Below are 17445 nucleotides of genomic sequence, written 5' to 3' on the forward strand. Positions count from 1 at the left end.
CCAGCTCACCCTCCATCCTGGATCACTGGGATCCTCCTCATTGGCTTATTCTCCCCCAACTCCCACATTTTTTAAAACAACACAGCTCTTTGAAAGTGTTGTCTATATCTACTGTCTCTTGGTTGTTTCCTCCCCATTTTCAGGTTCATTCAGATTTTGTGCCCCCACGACTCCACTGAAACCTATCTTGTCAAGGCCACCAATAAATTTCACACCACAAAAAACAAGAGTCAATACTCAATCCTCATTTTTACTTCAACCATCAGCAGCATTTCACACAGCTGACAACTCTCCTCCTTGGAAACTATCTTCACTTGGCTTTGAGAATGCCAAATGCCTGATTTTTCTCCCACCTCTCACCTCTACAAACAAATACTGAAAGGTCATGTCCTCTAAACATTGGCGTGACCCAGACCTCAATTCTTTTTGTAACTTATACTCACCCACTGGGTAGAATCATCTACTCTATATGATGATGACAATACACCTGGGCCTCTCCCAGCTCCAGACTTGTGTATGCAGTTGCTTACTTGACAGCTCCACTTGTATAGTCCACTTGTATAAGCACCTCAAATTTTTTTTTTTTTTTTTTTTTTTTTTTTTTTTGAGACGGAGTTTCGCTCTTGTTACCCAGGCTGGAGTGCAATGGCGCGATCTCGGCTCACCGCACCCTCCGCCTCCCGGGTTCAGGCAATTCTCCTGCCCCAGCCTCCTGAGTCGCTGGGATTACAGGCACGCGCCACCATGCCCAGCTAATTTTTTGTATTTTTAGTAGAGACGGGGTTTCACCATGTTGACCAGGATGGTCTCGATCTCTTGACCTCGTGATCCACCCGCCTCGGCCTCCCACAGTGCTGGGATTACAGGCTTGAGCCACCGCGCCCGGCCCAAGCACCTCAAATTTAATGTAACACAGTTTCCTTGCCTTAGGAGGTGACCAGACCTTTAACCTGGATGAATCTGAGCTCCTGCTTCCCTTTATCAGGCCACCATCCCTGCAATTGCCTGTTCATGGTTAATATGAGGGATGGGACCACCAACAGATGCCCGAATAGATCCTTGAATTTCAGATATATTCCTCTGTGTCACCATTTAGTATCAGGTATCCAACCTCTTTATGGTGATCAGAGGCAATTATATCTCCCTTCCATTGTCTGCAGTTCTACTAGTATGAGAATCCCAAGATAATCAGATGGTAGTCATACCTGTAGATTCAGGGTAACCTTTATTGTGTTCTCTGGTGGGAGCATTTCCTCCCAACAGATAATCAAGTCCTCCAGATCCACTATCTTCGTCCATTTTCTTTACTATAACAGAACATTACAAATTAGGTGATTTATAAAGAAAAGAAATGTATTTCTTACAGTTCTAGGAGGTGTCCAAGGTTGGGAGGCTACTGCTGGTGAGAGCCTTCTCACTATGTCATAATACGGCAGAGAACATCACATGGTGAGAGGGAAGTGTGTGTGTGCCAGCTCAGGTCTCTCTTCTGCTTCTTATGAAACCACCAGTCCCATCATGGGGGCCCCACCCTGATGATCTTATCTAATCCTAATTACCTCCCAATTGCTCCACCTCCAAATGTCATTAACCTCCTGCAAATGCCAAAATCTCATATAACCTAAGCACATCCTCCCATATACTTCAAATCATCTATGTATTACTTGTAATACCTAATACAATGTAAGTACTATATAAATGATTTTTATACTGTATTGTTTAGGGAATCATGACAAGAAAAAATTCTGTACATATTAAGTACAGACACAATTTTTAACAAGCTATTTTCAACCTGCCATTGGTCAAATCGATGGGATGCAATACCCATGGATACAGGATGACTAGCTGTGCATCCATAAAGTAGATTTCCATGTCAAGGGCTTATATCCATTTATATTTGAAGAGATTTCCCATATTGCCTTCTCAGTGTGTTCTTTCCTTTCCTCACTTAATGATAAGGGTCATTCAGTCCTGTGAGGATGAGAATCCTCTATTTCCCTGCTGTTTTTTTAACACAAGAAGCTCAAAGTATCCAGATGGCAGCCATAGCTTATAGCTGAATAGAACTTTTGCTTATTCCCAAATAAAAGCATTCTCCTTTGAGATCTAAGACCTCTAAATTAACAGAGTCCAAAGATGTAGGAATGCAGGAGGGTAAGTGGGATGGGGGATATCCCCAAGTTGGCCCCTGGGCATGATGGTAAACAGAGCCACTCCTGCTTCTACCCTCTTGGCTCCCAGGGAAACTGGGGAGTCAAGCTCTGGGGGCATCAACTCTGATATATGCCAGGGTCCCATTTCTTCCCATCCAGATCTCCTGTCCTTGGCATAGCAGACCCGCCTCATGTGGGAGTTTAACCTCCTTTGGAGCTCCTATACTCTTTTTTAAAAGATCCTCCTTTCTTTTTCTTTAGCAACATCTCACTCTGTCGCTCAAGGTTGAGTGCAGTGGTGCGATCTCAGCTCACTGCAACCTCTGCCTCCTGGGTTCAAGTGATTCTCCTGCCTCAGCCCCCTGAGTACCTGGGATTACAGGCACCTCCCACCATGCCCAGCTGATTTTTTTTTTTTTTTTTTTTTTGCATTTTTAGTAGAGACAGGGTTTCACTATCTTGGCCAGGCTGGTTTTGAACTCCTGGCCAATTCCTGATTTTTATGTTTTTAGTAGAGACAGGGTTTCTCCATGTTGCCCAGGCTGATCTCTAACTCCTAACCACAAGTGATCCACATGCCTCAGCCTCCCAAATTGCTGGGCAGGTGTGAGCCACCATGCATAGCTGACACTTAGCTTTAATACCTGAGTAATTACTTTCAGCTTTTTATTATCCTTTTCCTGAGCATTAATAGAGTTACCACGCCCCTCATATTTCTCAAATGCCTAACACCTTGTGCTAGTTAATACACGCCCTTCCACAAGTACACCATCACAGCTCATAACCAGTGAGCAACTGCACCACCACCTTCTGCTACTAGCTGTCAATGCTCCGTCTACCACCAGTGATGCCAGCTGGGCGGCCAGTAATCCCTCTCTAAGACACTGTCGCCTCATCCACTTTCCTAGAACATCCCTGGTACCCACTGTCTCTTCTTAGGTTTCCAGGAAGCAGACTCCAAGATGGAGGCTGGCATACAGGTGGCTCAGTGGGGAGTGCTTTGAGTATCAACACCTGTGAAAGGGAAGGGTGGCGGCGGAGGGAAGTGGGAATGGGCAGATGATGAAGTTCAGCTGCAGTGCAGTCTCAATGAATCCCTCAGCCAATCCTGCAGGGAGTTCTGAAGATGGGGTGGCCATCAGAGCTCTCCTGAGTTGGGCTGTAAGAGGTGAGCTCTATATCACTCATTAGTCAAACCCTGGATGTGGGCTGCTGGGAACGGGCATGACCCTGGGCATGATGGTTCTCTTCAGTTTAGGAAGAGGAGGTTGATGGGTGAGGGCTCTCTGCCTGCAGCGCTCCCAGCAGCTGGAGTAATAAGTCCTCCAACCCTGAAGGGTGATTGGGCGGCAAATATCAGCAACCACCATATAACCCAAGCTACTAAAACTAGACCTGCCTGTTATATACACTCTTAGGTACTGTTTGTCAATATAAAAATATGCCTGGGTATTGTGTTCTCTGTCCTCTGCCCATTTTCCTGTGCCTGGGAATCCTGAATTTCAGAATACCCCTGACATCTGGGAGCCTATGCCCTCGTAGGTGGCAAAATCCATTATAATACTCTCTTTATGGATCACTCATGTGGCTGCTGGCAGGAGGCCTCCGTTCCTCAACACACACCACTCTCCTTGGGATGGCTTGAGTGTCCTCACAACATGGCATTTGGCCTCACCCAGAACAGGGGGTCGGAGAGAGCAAGAGAGAGGAGGAAGCCTTGATACCACTTACATCCTAATCTCAGACATCATAAATCATCATTCCTGCCACATTCTATGCTTTAAAAGTGAGTCACTAAGTCCATCCTGCTCTTAAGGTGAGGAGAATGGGTTCCACCTTTTGAAAGAAGTCATATCAAATAATTGTGGACATATTTTCAAACCATTACCTATAGAGAGAAGGACATTCTCCAGATCAACAATGATAGATACTTCAGCGGAAGGGAGTAGATAGGAGGAGTAAAGTTAAAAGGAGGCTTTTGTGTTTCCTCTTTTTTTAATAAGAAGAATTTACTTTTTTAATTAAAACATAGGAATATTCTTGATTGTTGAAAACATGGCAACCAGTGAAACTGGGTAAGAAAAGAGATGTTTATCTATGGGACAGATTGTGACTTACTGCTCTCTCCTACCATAGTTTCTCCTGCCTGACCCCACCCAACTAAACACAAAAGAATGAGGAACTAAATGATCATTGCCAGCAGCTTCTCTGAGGAGTCATCATTTTCCTCGCACATGAACAAGGACTCCGATGACTGCACTATATTGAGATGTGAAAGGTTGGGGGAAAACATTAGAGCCATTAGTCTGTTTCCTACATCCCTAGCCTTCATCCACAATTTCATTTAATGCAGAAATTATCTTATTAGCTTTGATAACTTGATTACAGGCTCTGTTTGGGGCACAGACATCCCCAGAATATCCGAGACGGCACAGCTGGGAGATTCTACACCCTTGTAGCCCCTTCCATCCAGGCTCGGGCACACTCCCTCTTCTGAATCCCACAGACTCCCATTCTCCAATATCTAGGGCCTGCCCAAGTATCTCCAGGCAGATAGGGAACTCTGTGGGAGGATCTGTCAGTGTTCAGGCAGAGAAATCACACAGTAGCTGGATAGGAGCTGTCCACCCCCTGGGTTTTATGGGATATTAGGAATTTTTCCTTCCTGGGAGTCAAGATGTTGCCACCCTAGCTGGGCCTTTGCTGACCCCTTCAGGCAAGGGAAGGAACTTCAGCTGTGTCCACACCCACAAAGCTCATTCCCATCTCCCCAGGTTCCCACGCCTCCTTCTCCCCATCCTTTGCAAAGGAAAGACAGCCAGAGTCCCCAGATGCCAAACTGTATAGAGGAAACCTTGCCTGTCAGAGCAACAAGTAGGAACAAATAAGACCTTCTCCCCTGCCTATAGGAAAGTACTATAAATGTGGGCAATCCCTGTCAATTTACAGATCAAGAACCATCCTCTCAGCCCCAAAGGCATTGCTAGAGATACTCAAAGCTCAACCACTAGCTATCCCCAGTCTCTATTTGTCTTGCATTTGGCATTTGTTTGTGACTCTCTCCCCTTTGAAGGAGATCACACTGAAAAACTCCTGATCTTGGAGACATTTCTGGACTGGGCGAGGCTGCTTCCACAATTTGAGCCTACTGTCAGTGTGGGCCAGCCTGCAGACAAAAGGCAGCCACTCTAGAGGGTGTAGGCAGCCAGCATCACGCCGATTCCATCTGCTACCACTGCAGGACTTAAGAGGCAAAATCTCCCTCTGACCACATTCCCTATCATAATACACCCTATCTCTAGACTCTGCTTTTCAGAGAACGTTCACCAGGGCCAAGGTCTGGGGTCAACAAAGCTCAAGGGTCTACCCTGCTTTAGGAATGAGAGTCTCATCTCAGCAGCTTCCCTAGAAGTAGCTCCACATATAGGCCCTGATGTTTGCTTTTGGCAATCAGGTGGTGAGGATTTCCCCAGCATCTCCATGGTCAGACCACAGATACGATTAAAGATGAGTTAACAAAGGGCAGACTGAAGCCTGCAAGCTAACGATTAGCTTTGCACAAAATCATAACAATCATCTATAGGGTCGTCTTTCCCCCAGCTGCCTAAGCTCTTTCTTCAAGAAAAAGCATGGCCCATGTGAGAATGGGCTCAAATGTTTAGGCTGCTATACTGGGGATGCTTTATAATTCCACACAAGAAGTGGATGATTTCTGCACAGTGAGCTTTTTCATATAGTATCCAGCCTGGAAGTTGTTCCCCTCTCTTCAAGAGCCAATACTACGTACTTATAAATACCTCAGTGCAAAGCAGAAGAAGATAAGCCATTCCTAGATACTAAGCAATACGCATTTTCACAGACCGAACAATATACCATCTACAGTAGAGTGAATAATGGCCCCAAATATATCCCATATTAACCCCCAGAGCTTGTGAATGTTTTCTTATGTGGCAGAAAGGACTTGGCAGGTGTGATTAAGGATCTTGAGATGGGGAGATTATACTGGGCTGAGTGAGCACTAAATGTAATCACAATGGAGTTATAATAAATGTACTTATAAGAGAACGAAGAGAAGAGGAGGTGATTTTACCACAAAGGAAAGAAGGTAACGTGATGCAGAGATTGAAGTAACTCACTTTGAATATGAGGAAGAGGCCACAGAGAAGGAATACAGGTGGCAACCAGATACTGAACAATACAATGCATTCTCCCCTATGACCCTGCAAAAGAGACCGGCCCTTCCCACACCTTGACGTGAGTCCAGTGAGACTGATCTTGGTTGGACCTCTGACCTGCAGAACTGTAAGAGAAGACATTTACATTGTTTTAAGCCACTAGGTGCATGGTAATTTGTTACAGCAGCAACAGGAAAGTAATATACCATCTTTGAGCCCATCATTGTGTGTTATTTTTAACATCTTTACTGAGGTGTAACTGACATATTTAAATAAGCTGCACATATTTAAAGTGCACGATTTGATAAGTTTTGGCATATGTATACATGCATGAAACCATCATCATAGTCAAGACAGTGAACATATTCATTATATCCAAAAGTTAACTTACACACCTCGTAATCTGTAAATCTTGGTCCGCCCTGAGCCCCTGCCTGCCAGGTAACCACTGATCTGTTTTCTGTCACTATAAATTAGTTGGTTTTATATATACATAGAGTCATACAGTATGTACTCTTTTTTGTCTGGCTTTTTTTGCACAGCCTAATTATCTTGAGATTCAACCGTGTTATGATGTATATCAATATTTCATTCCATTTTGTTGCTAAGTAGTATTCCACTGCTTAGATATACTTTAAGCACTCTCCTGTTAGTAGACTTTTGGATTATTTCCATTTTTTGGCTTTTTTTAATAAAGCTTCTAAGAACATTCATGTAAAAGTATGCTTCCAATTTTCTTGGATAAATACCTATGAATGGAATGGTTGGATTGCATGGTTGATGTGTATTTTACTTTTTAAGAAACTACCAAACTGCTTTCCAGAGTGATTGTGCCATTTTACACTCCCAGCAGCCACCATGACTTGCTTTTATGTTCTTCAAATTATTTAAATTTGTCATTAGTTGAAGCTCATCTCCATCCCTAAATAAGGTAAATAAATGCAGTATTACTTTAATAGTAATACTGTAAAGCAACAGAGAAAAAAAATTGAGTATTAGATGGAGGAAACAGGGATAGGAAAAAAATGGTAGACAGGGAGAGGAAATTGGAGGAAAGGAGTGGGACAAAGGAGATAAGAGAACAAAAAAAGAGGGAGAAAAAGTGAGAGAGAAACACAACAGAGTATTATCAGTTAGAGTCCCCACAAGAAACTGACGGCTTGTGCAAACAGGCTAGTTGAGGAATTGTTAACAAGCGACTATTGCCAATATGTAGGAAGGACTTATGAAACCAACAATGGGTCATGCGGTTCCTTGGTTACCATCTCTAAGCATGAAGGCTGTCAGGGAAGGGAGATTCTGGGCACCCTGAGAAAGCAGCTACAGGAAAGGACCACCCATCAGAGGTGAGATGAGGAAACCCTCTTGAACTGAAAGTGAGCTGCAGTAGTAAACACCCCATCTCACCCTGCACCCCACCTCCCAGAGCCTGCTGATGACTTCCTTTAGCTAAACCCAGCTAGAAGCTGGAAAGCAAGAGTCTGTTGATGATGTTTATTTTGGCCAGCCTCCCTCCCTGGCCAGGAGTGGACAGGTAAAATGTGGATCTGGAGAGGCAAAGAGAAGACATCTAGTACAGGAGCCAACAGAGAGAAGGAACAAGGAGCTGAACTGTTTAACCATCTTCCTCCATTAGTGACATGAAAAGATTGACCAAACAACATCTAAAGATTGAGAAACACATCTGGGGGCATGTGCAGCCGTGTGCACATGAAACACGGGGTATCATGGCTTTGTGTGAAGTGTAGACTACGGAAGCAGGGTTTACAGCAGGAAGGCCTGGGCCTCACAACACTGGAGACAATTTATGGGGAAGACATAAAATGTCCTTAAACCTCAGAGGAGATGCACATATTTTAGCAGGGCGGGTCATCTCATTAGGTGTTTATTCTTCCAATTTATCAGATGATCTGCCTGTCTGGGAGTTAATCATCTCCATTTTATCCCTTTGAACACAAGGACTGCAGGCAAAAACAACAAGATGATCAAGGGCAGAACTCAAGCACCTGTCAGATCCACTGGAAGGGCTGGAAACTTTCTCTGCAACCTTTTTTATTTTTTGTTTTATTTTATTTATTCATTTCTGAGGCAGGGTCTGGCTCTGTCACCCAGGCTGGGGTACAGGGGTGCAATCTCAGCTCACTGCACCCTCCACCTCCTGGGCTCAAGTGATCCTCCCACCTCAGCCTCCTAAGTAACTGGCCCTACAGGTGCACACCACCACGTCCAACTAATTTTTGTATTTTTCGTAGAGATGGTGTTTTGCCATGTTTCCCAGGCTAGTCTTGAACTTCTGGCCTCAAGGGGTCTGCCTGCCTTGACCTCCCAAAATGTTGAGATTACACAGGCATGAACCACTGCATACTGCCTTTTATTTTTTAATCTCATAAAACTCTAAAATTTATCTCCTTTAAATTCTATCTACATTTCATATTTTATGAATCTTTATGATGACCATAAGCAAGTCATTCTTATTAAGATTTTTAATTTTATTGTTTTATAATTTTTTTAATTTAATGCTTCTATAGAGATAGGGTCTCCCTATGTTGCCCAGACTGGTCTCGAACACCTGGGCTCAAGTAATCCTCCTGCCTTGGCCTCCTAAAGTGCTGGAATTATAGGCATGAGCCACTGTGCCCAGCCAACTAGATATTTTTAGAACACCTTCTTATTTCAGGTGGGAATACCAAGGTCTTTTTTTCTCATCTATTCTAATAAACTGAAAGTGTGAACATACCAGTGGCTAATATGAATAAATTTGCCAGCCATTTTTTACAGCATGGACACTGAAGGGAAACCTGGAGGGTTGGTAGTGATTTTCACATCTGGATATGCAGTCAAGTTCCCTTTAATTGGAGTTTTTGGGTGATCTGGGTTCCTTGTTCTCTTTGTTCAGAACCTCTGAAGGGGAAAGTTGAGAAAAGTTGAGCTTACTGCTGTTAATTGCTTCTCCCAGTTTCTGAAGTCTAAGAATCAAATGAGGTGATATGAATAGGACAAGTAGCTTGCTATAGTTCCAAACATTTTGATAAGTGGAAAGATAGTCAACAAAATTTCCTATTCATTTGCTCACAAATGTGAGCCAATTCAGGGTAGAGTAGAAAGAACAGCTAGATATGAGCTCAGGAGTTTGGCTTTCTAATTGCAGTTATTCTACTAACTAGCTGTACGTTCCCAAGTAACATTAACTTGCTTCTTCTGTGTCTGCTTCCTATATCCTTCCAGCAGAATTGTTTTACTTACCAAGACTAATACACCTGAAAGTGGCATCAAGCCATTCAACAGAAACAACCTAATGGCCAAGTACTGCCCAGGAGAGGCTTAATGATGTTAAACAGAAAATATCACAAATCGAGGGTAAGGAATGACCTAGAACAGCACAGCAGTTAAAAGACTAGGCTAGGATATGGCACAAAGAAAGCAGGCTTTTTAAAAGGGCTCAAAGCAGAGCTGCAGCACAGGTAGAATCCCCATATTACAGAGAGCCAGAAGCTTTCCCCAGATTAATAAGTTAGCAGCAGGGATTTTGTAGAACACATTAGCGTCTCCTTAGGATTACAACCGATCAAGACTCTGGAGAAGCAAACTTTGAACAAGTGCATAAACAAAGGCCCTGACATCAGATAGAGCCCTGTACAGAATGACATGGGGCAAAAATAATGAGAGACACTGAGAATAAAAATAAGCAGAACATAAAAACACAAGAACAAGGGAAGTCCAGGCAGAGCAAACAGTATTCTCTCAGCCCTGGGTAAGGGTTTTTGCCAATTCCCTGGGGGTGAATTAGAAAACAGTTTATTAATTTGTTCGACAAAGGTATGTGGAACATCCTCTCTGTACTAGGAACTTCTGAGGTTGGGAGCAGGGGTACAACTATGAGCACAAACAGCTCACCTTGGAGCTTATGGCTAATAGGGAAGACAGATCAAGGACCATGAAGGAAAGCAGCCAAAGTGCTATGGGAACACAGATCAAGAGGCTGGGAAGACAACAGATCCAAGCACAGAACAGCAAGGGGAGAGGACCAGACAAGACAGCAAGTGCGTTCAAGAAACTGAAGGTCCAGCCCATGAGAGCAAGGAGCAAGGGCTGTGTCTGATGAGGCCAGACAAGACAGGAGCAGAGCCACACAAGAGACCTGGTTAGGGATTTTGCTCTGCATCCTGAGAATAGTGGGAGGCCACTGAAGAGTTTCAAGCACACATGCCAGCCAAGTGTATCCTGAGTAATTAGAAAGTTAGTGCTTTAGACTGGGCACAGTAGCCCACACCTGTAATCCCAGCATTTTGGGAGGCTGAGGTGGGTAGATAGCTTCGAGCTCAGGAGTTTGAGACCAGCCTGGGCAACTTAGTGAGCCCACCCGCCCCCCATCTCCACAAAAAATGCAAAAATTAGCCAGGTGTGGTGGCACATGCCTGTAGTCTCAGCTACTCGAGAGGCAGAGGTCGGAGGCGGATGGCTTGAGTCCTGGAAGGCGGAGGTTGCAGTGAGCCAAGATCATGTCACAGCACTCCAGCCTGGGTGCTCAAATAAATAAATTAATTAAATAAAACAACAACAACAACAAAAAACCTGGCAATGTCCTTGATGTTGTTTTTTTTTTTCTTTAATCCTTGAAAAACCAACTAAGATTTTTAAGTGTTATTTTCATGCCCGTATAAAAGATAAAACCTTCTTGGTCACAGCAAGAACGTGGAAGACTATTTCACCTCTCTTTGCACGAATTTCACCTCAAACACACACATACAAAATATCTACTTCAAACAAACCGCTATCGTTAACTTTTTAAAAATCCATAAATGCCATAGAAGAGGGCCTTTCTCTACACTATGACAGAGAAAAATACACCACTATTATTCAAGAGACCTAGGGAGAAAGATTTTTTTAAATTTCCCCTTGAAAATAATGAGAAAAGCAAATAGCAGTCTTTCAGATTCTGTGTGAATAAAGCAAAATGGCTGAAATGTATTATACAAGATCTTCATAAAATCCTTGTGCTACTTTAAATTTCATTTTAGAGCTTTGTTAAATTTGATGGTAGAAATAATTAAAACACGTGCGTTATGAGATAAAACAATAAATTTTCCTTTGCTAGCTGATATGAACCCATCCACAGAAATCAGCTGTTACTTCCCCAGGATCTAGAACAAGACTGCACAGGTGTTTGTCTAAAGGGCTGAGGGTGGACACCAACCAGCATCATTTGGTGCAGCTGGAACTCATGAGAGGCGGATCAGCCCAGCCAGGTGCCTGCCCTCCCAGCCTCCTGTGGAAAGGTGTGCTTGGGCCAAATGAATAAATGTACCATAGGGATGGGCAGCAGGGAACTCCCAGCCCTTGATATTCTTCCATCTAAAAAGGTATATATAAAGGTAGTCTTGCGTGGGGGAATAAACATGTTAGATAACACACGAAGCAGTTTCAACCTTAGGTGCGTACTGTGTAGGGAAATTCTCTCAGATGTCACTGTATCCAGAGCTTAGCGGGAGACCTTGGAAGCCCTCAGTCCCACGGTCCCTCAGCCCTGAGAGCTGGCTCATTGTCAGGCAACTTAGAGGCCCCAAGGCCAGGGTCAGACAGTACTGTTTATCTCCACAACTTCCAGCAATATAGAGTTGTGTACACACAACATACATAAGAATGTAGTTGTGAATTTGTAACATTTGAATTTAAACAAATTTGCTTACACATGCCTTTTCAAACATGCCCCATAACATATATAATCTAAAATAGATGGGTGAAAACTGTTCACATTATTTTTTTTCAGATCCCACCTTGAAACTGCAATTATTGGTCCTCTCAAAGATTCAGGAGAGCTCATCAGAAGCGTTAGCAATGTCAGCCTTGCTTGCAGGCAAAATTATTAAGAGGAAAAACTCATTGACATCCACGGGGTACTTCAACATTGTATTGTTGTCCTAAGCTTAAGCACACTGGTCTACCTCCTGTTTTCCTTTCATGTTTAGTAGCTTTGGCATCACCCTAGCTAGAAAGATAAAGTCATCTTTGCTTTATCTTCATCCATCTCCTCCATCAGTCACCAAATACTGTGACCCTCCTTCACAAGTTGGAGGGGATCGTGACCTTCCCCCAGCGCCTCCTGCTGCCTCTGTCCACACCCTCACCACTCCTACCTGGGCTAGTGCAACAGGCCCAGGTGGTCTCCCTGGTGCCCATCTGGCCTCCACAATCTCTGGCATTGTCTTTCATTCATTTAGCAAATGCTCTTTGATTTCTTACTATGAGTCAAAAGATGGGTGACTTACTGAAGACACAAGGATGAACAAGACCCCCTCCCCCGCTGTCAAGGATCTCACAATCTAAAATGCAAATTCCATTTTGTCACTCACCTACCTAAAATTCTCCATGGGATCACCATAGCCTGTAAGATGAAATCAGAATGTATTAGCACAGCACAAACTGTCATTGCCCATACTCATGGGATCTGGCCCCAATCTGTTCTGTCTCGCCTCCCACCATTAACACATCATTTAAAAAATTCTGTCATGAATGGTCTGTGGCCAGGTTGCAACCACCCCAGCTACCTATAGCCTGTTTACCCTTCTGAGACTCAAGCAAACAGCGCCCTCCACCTGGAACGCCGTCCCTCTAGCAAACTCCTTGGCAGCAGCACCCTGAGCAGCGTCACAGAGTCTGCTGTGGATGAGTCAGAATGCCAAGCCAGTGATTTTCCATAAACGCCACAAACGTGTGTACTGCACCAGGCCAGGCACTGAGGGCCCTCACATGATTTATCATTATTCCTCACAAGGAACAGGAAGCTACTCTTAGTATCCCATTTTACAGATGAGAAAACTAATACAAAGAAGGTCACATGGCCAGGTGCGGTGGCTGAAGCCTATAATCCCAGCACTTTGGAAGGCCGAGGTGGGCAGATCACCTGAGGTCAGGTGTTACAGACCAGCCTGGCCAATATACCCAGGATATTGAGACACCACAGCCTCGGGCTGGGCACCTCACCTGAGCAGGGCATAGACTACTAGCATGGACACCTATCTCTCCTCCTCCTGGGGTCTGTGGGTCTTTAAATCCTTGTTCTAATTAACAAGTTAATACCTTCATTCAAGCCTGAGAGTCACTCTACCTCCTTAAAGTGACTGAGCCCCTCTCTGCTTTGATGAATGATGCTGGTTTTACAGTTTATAGCTCAGCGAGCACTTATCCCTGCTATTTCTTGCAGATGTTCTCACTCTTGCCTTCTCGTTCTACCTCCATGAGGCAGCTAATATTATCATTTTGAAGATGACAAAATAGTGAGGAAGGTCACAGAGCTGGTCCTCAAAGCGGAACTTGAATCTCGGCCTTCTGACTGCCAATCCTGTTCTTTCCATCCTACCCTTTAAAAGAGACACCTTTAAGATCTGCAGCTAACCCAACCCCACTGGCTCCACAGCCTTGAGCCCAGCCTGTGCGTCTGCGTCCTCCCCAGCTCACACTGGTTTCAGCAGCCGTTCCAGGAGGAACCCCTGCTCCAAGTTTCCCTGGTGCCGTGATTTTACGCACCCAGCGTGTCTGGCCCCAGCGGCCACCCACTGCACGCCCCACAGCTCAGTGTCTGTCCACACTACACCACAGTGAGTAGTGCTGGCCTCCCTTGGCTCCACCCCCCGGCCCCTCCTCTTGCCATCCAAGCACACTCTTCCTCTGCCGTCTGTGCCACCATCTCCGCTCACCTTCTACACTGCAGCTTTCTGCTCCGATGGTCACAGCCCCAAGATTCTACCTGGTCTCTCAGCTTCATTTGGACTCCTAGGCAGGCTCACTCCCACCTACTGTTCTCCTTCTACGCTTGGCATTGTCTCCACTCTCTGCCTTTCCATTTATATGGCACAGTAACTACATGTTTTGCATTTTCCAACACCACACTGACTTCAACTATTCTGTCCCATCATCAGACCATTGGGGAAATTTTTCAGGTCAGAAATACATAGATTTATTGTGCAAAACATCATGTTTTCATTGGCACCACATCCACACAATACAAAACCCAAAAGGCACCAACGAATACAGCATATAGAGTGAAATTAAGTCAATTCCTAGCCCTCTTCCTCAGGCCCGTGAGCCCCCACTTCCCCTACTCAGGGGCAACAACTGTAAGCAGTTTCTTATGGTTCCAGATGTAGTCCATGAACCTCTGACTTGGGTGGGGTTGCCTGTGTTGCAGCAGCAGCTTTGGCAACTTTCTAACCATTTGTAAATTTAATAGTATATAAAGACTTTTTAAAATTCCGCTTCGATTCCACCACCCTAAATTTACTCATGTCATTTCTCTGAATTGCATTCCAATCTTTATCTACATGCACACATTTTTCATTGTTTTAATCACATCATGGTTAAAAGTTTAGTTCTACTTCCAATGCTAATTTCATACGCGTATTTCATCTTCATTATTTTTAACAGCTACATAATATTCATGTGGGCTAAAACCCAGTTCTTCGGTTTTTATTCCAAGTTTTCACAATTATAAATATCAGTATAACAATCTATAACTTTTTCTTCTTTGAATTATTGGTTTAGGAAAACTTCCCAGAGTGGTAGTATTGAATCTAAGGAATGTTTCATGTCACATTTAGCCAAATAACTCTCTTAGAAAGATCAGAGCAGTTTGCAATTCCTCATACAGGTATAAGGACACATCTTACTTTTGTTTCATCAAATATAATAATTATACTTATCAACAAAAAGTGCTTCCTCACAATGTTCTCTTTATGTATTTCTATAATAAATAAATAACTCAGGTCAATGTCTTCTCTTTAGGTTTCTGTGTTTAATGCAGACTTCTCTTAGAAGCAGTCCTCAAAGCCTGTTGGAATAAGGGAAGTGAGCGACTGGTTGGATTTCTAGGACCTTGAAGAGCTTACAGGTCTTTTTTGTGTCCCACATGAAAGGCAGTTTGGTAAAGTCAAGTATAGTGTGGATGCATTCTCTCTCTCCACTGAGCACTTCTTATGTTACTAGAAAAGCCAATCGTGTTTCCAATGTATATTATTTTAGGAGTGATCTTCTCTTTTTGCGTGTCATCGAAGATATATTTTCCTTATTATTTAAAATATGTATGAAACCCCCCGACTTTGGAGAGCAGGACCTGGACTTGAGCTTGGGCTCTTCCCTTACTAGTCATATCCCTTGAGCAAATCACTCAGCTTCTTGGAGGTTAATTTCTATCTGTAAGACAGAAGAATAATAATATCTGTCTACACCTCATATTGTCGTTGTAAATATCAGATGAAAAAATGTAAGAGTGTGAGAACTGTTTCCTAAATGTTCGTAAGTATTCTATTAGACCATGTGACTCTTCTCTATTTCAAATCAAATCTCTTACTGGTTCTGGAATAAAGTATTCTTGCATCTTTAATTATTGATTTAGGGCCTTTTCTTTGTTTGGCTTACTCAGGAAGTCTAACTATTCAGAAATTGCAAAACTCAGATCTATTCCTCAGATCTGCCCTCCTAGAATGTTTCATTTCTTAATTTAGTTTCTTTAAATTCTGGGTCTATTGCTCAGGTTTCTTTACTGATTTAACCGCCATTTCTGCTTTGTGCAGCTTAAACATCATTTTCAATGTGTCTTGTGCAATGATCATTACCTTCCTTCTTTTTTATCCTGACTTTCACTTGAGAGGATGTAATGTCCACTTCATTTCTTTAAAAAGAGGCTCCAGCCATTTTCTGAATTCTGTGTATGGTTCCCTGTAGTTTTATTTTTTTCTTTGGGATTAATTAAAATAAAGTTTTTTTGTGTGGGATTGTTGGTTTTGTTTTTAAAAAAACTTTTTTAGGAAACTCACATTGATTTTTTTTTTTTTTTCAGTTTAGTGCATTCTCCCTCAAGTAACTCCAGTGGCTGGTCTCTGCTGTACTGCTGAAAATTCTTTAGTAACATTTGAAAATTAATTTTAATAGAATTTGCAATTAGGAGTTTGACCGGTTTTCTAGTCACTCCAATATTTTCCTGCATAATTTTTCTACCATGCCAGGCCTTTCTATCCTCTGATTCAATGGAGTCTGGAAAAAGTCCCAAGACCAACGATGGGATTAGAACAAGAGAGCCAAGCACTTTCAATAGAAAACTGAAAACTGCCTTTTTGTGCTTTGTTGCTGCTGTTAAGGCTCAGGCTGAGTCTAAGAAAAGGGAGGAAAAATTGGAAAACTGAAATAAAATCTTACCAAAAACGCTTTAATAACCTTACTTATTTGCTGCATTCCTCAAGGCTCTGAACCTCCCAGGCATCTTGCAGGCAGCAAGGGCTGCATTTGCTGCTTTAGCTATAAATGAAGGGATGCTAAATTATTTCCAAGGTCACTTTTCCATCTCTGAATTTCTAAAGCATTAACTAATGTTTAAGCTGCGAGTTCAGGCATTAATTAACCAGACCTGCCTACAAAATGCACACACACACACCCCTTCTTTGATTTCCCAATTTTAAAATTTTTCAAATCAATTGTTATTAAGCATAAAATGAAGCCGTGAAAGAGAAAATGAGGGAACCAAATGCGAAATTCCTCCTTTCTAGAATCAGGGCAGCCTCTGCACCCCCACATCTGCTCCAGCACATGAGGTACTTAAAAAGAGACCCCTCAAGGCAGCACCCTGCCAAGGCATGGGTGAGCCACCAAACCCCAGCCGGCTGGACTGTGAGGGGCTGCCCTGAAGCCCTCTGGTGGACAAAGATGGCATTACAGCCTCTTCTGTATCCAAAAGGACACCGCCATCTCAGATGGAAGCCTCCCCGGGCTCTAATCTGCAAGCATGACCTGAAACCCTAACCAAAGGCCAACCTGCCCAGGACAGGCTGGGTCTTTGCCTCAGAAATGGTGCTTTCATCATTTTGAGAAACATTATCCCTGCAGATTTCAGATTTGAAGCTCAAGAAGGCTATGCTGGATTTCAAATAGGGTAATGTTAAATGGCCTACATTTTTACTAGTATTGTGGTCACCCCTACCAGAAGAAAAAATTTTTAATTCCATATAATTAAGAATAACGTTAACCAGAATGAAGTTGTTGCCCACTCCTTTCTTGTGTCCTTCCAGCCCTCAGGGTGACAGCAGCTTCTGCTGCCACCAATATGTGGTTGTTTCACCAGCCCATTTGGC

This window comes from Cebus imitator, unplaced genomic scaffold (assembly GCF_001604975.1).
Source record: "Cebus imitator isolate Cc_AM_T3 unplaced genomic scaffold, Cebus_imitator-1.0 Scaffold170, whole genome shotgun sequence".
Lineage (NCBI taxonomy): Eukaryota > Metazoa > Chordata > Mammalia > Primates > Cebidae > Cebus > Cebus imitator.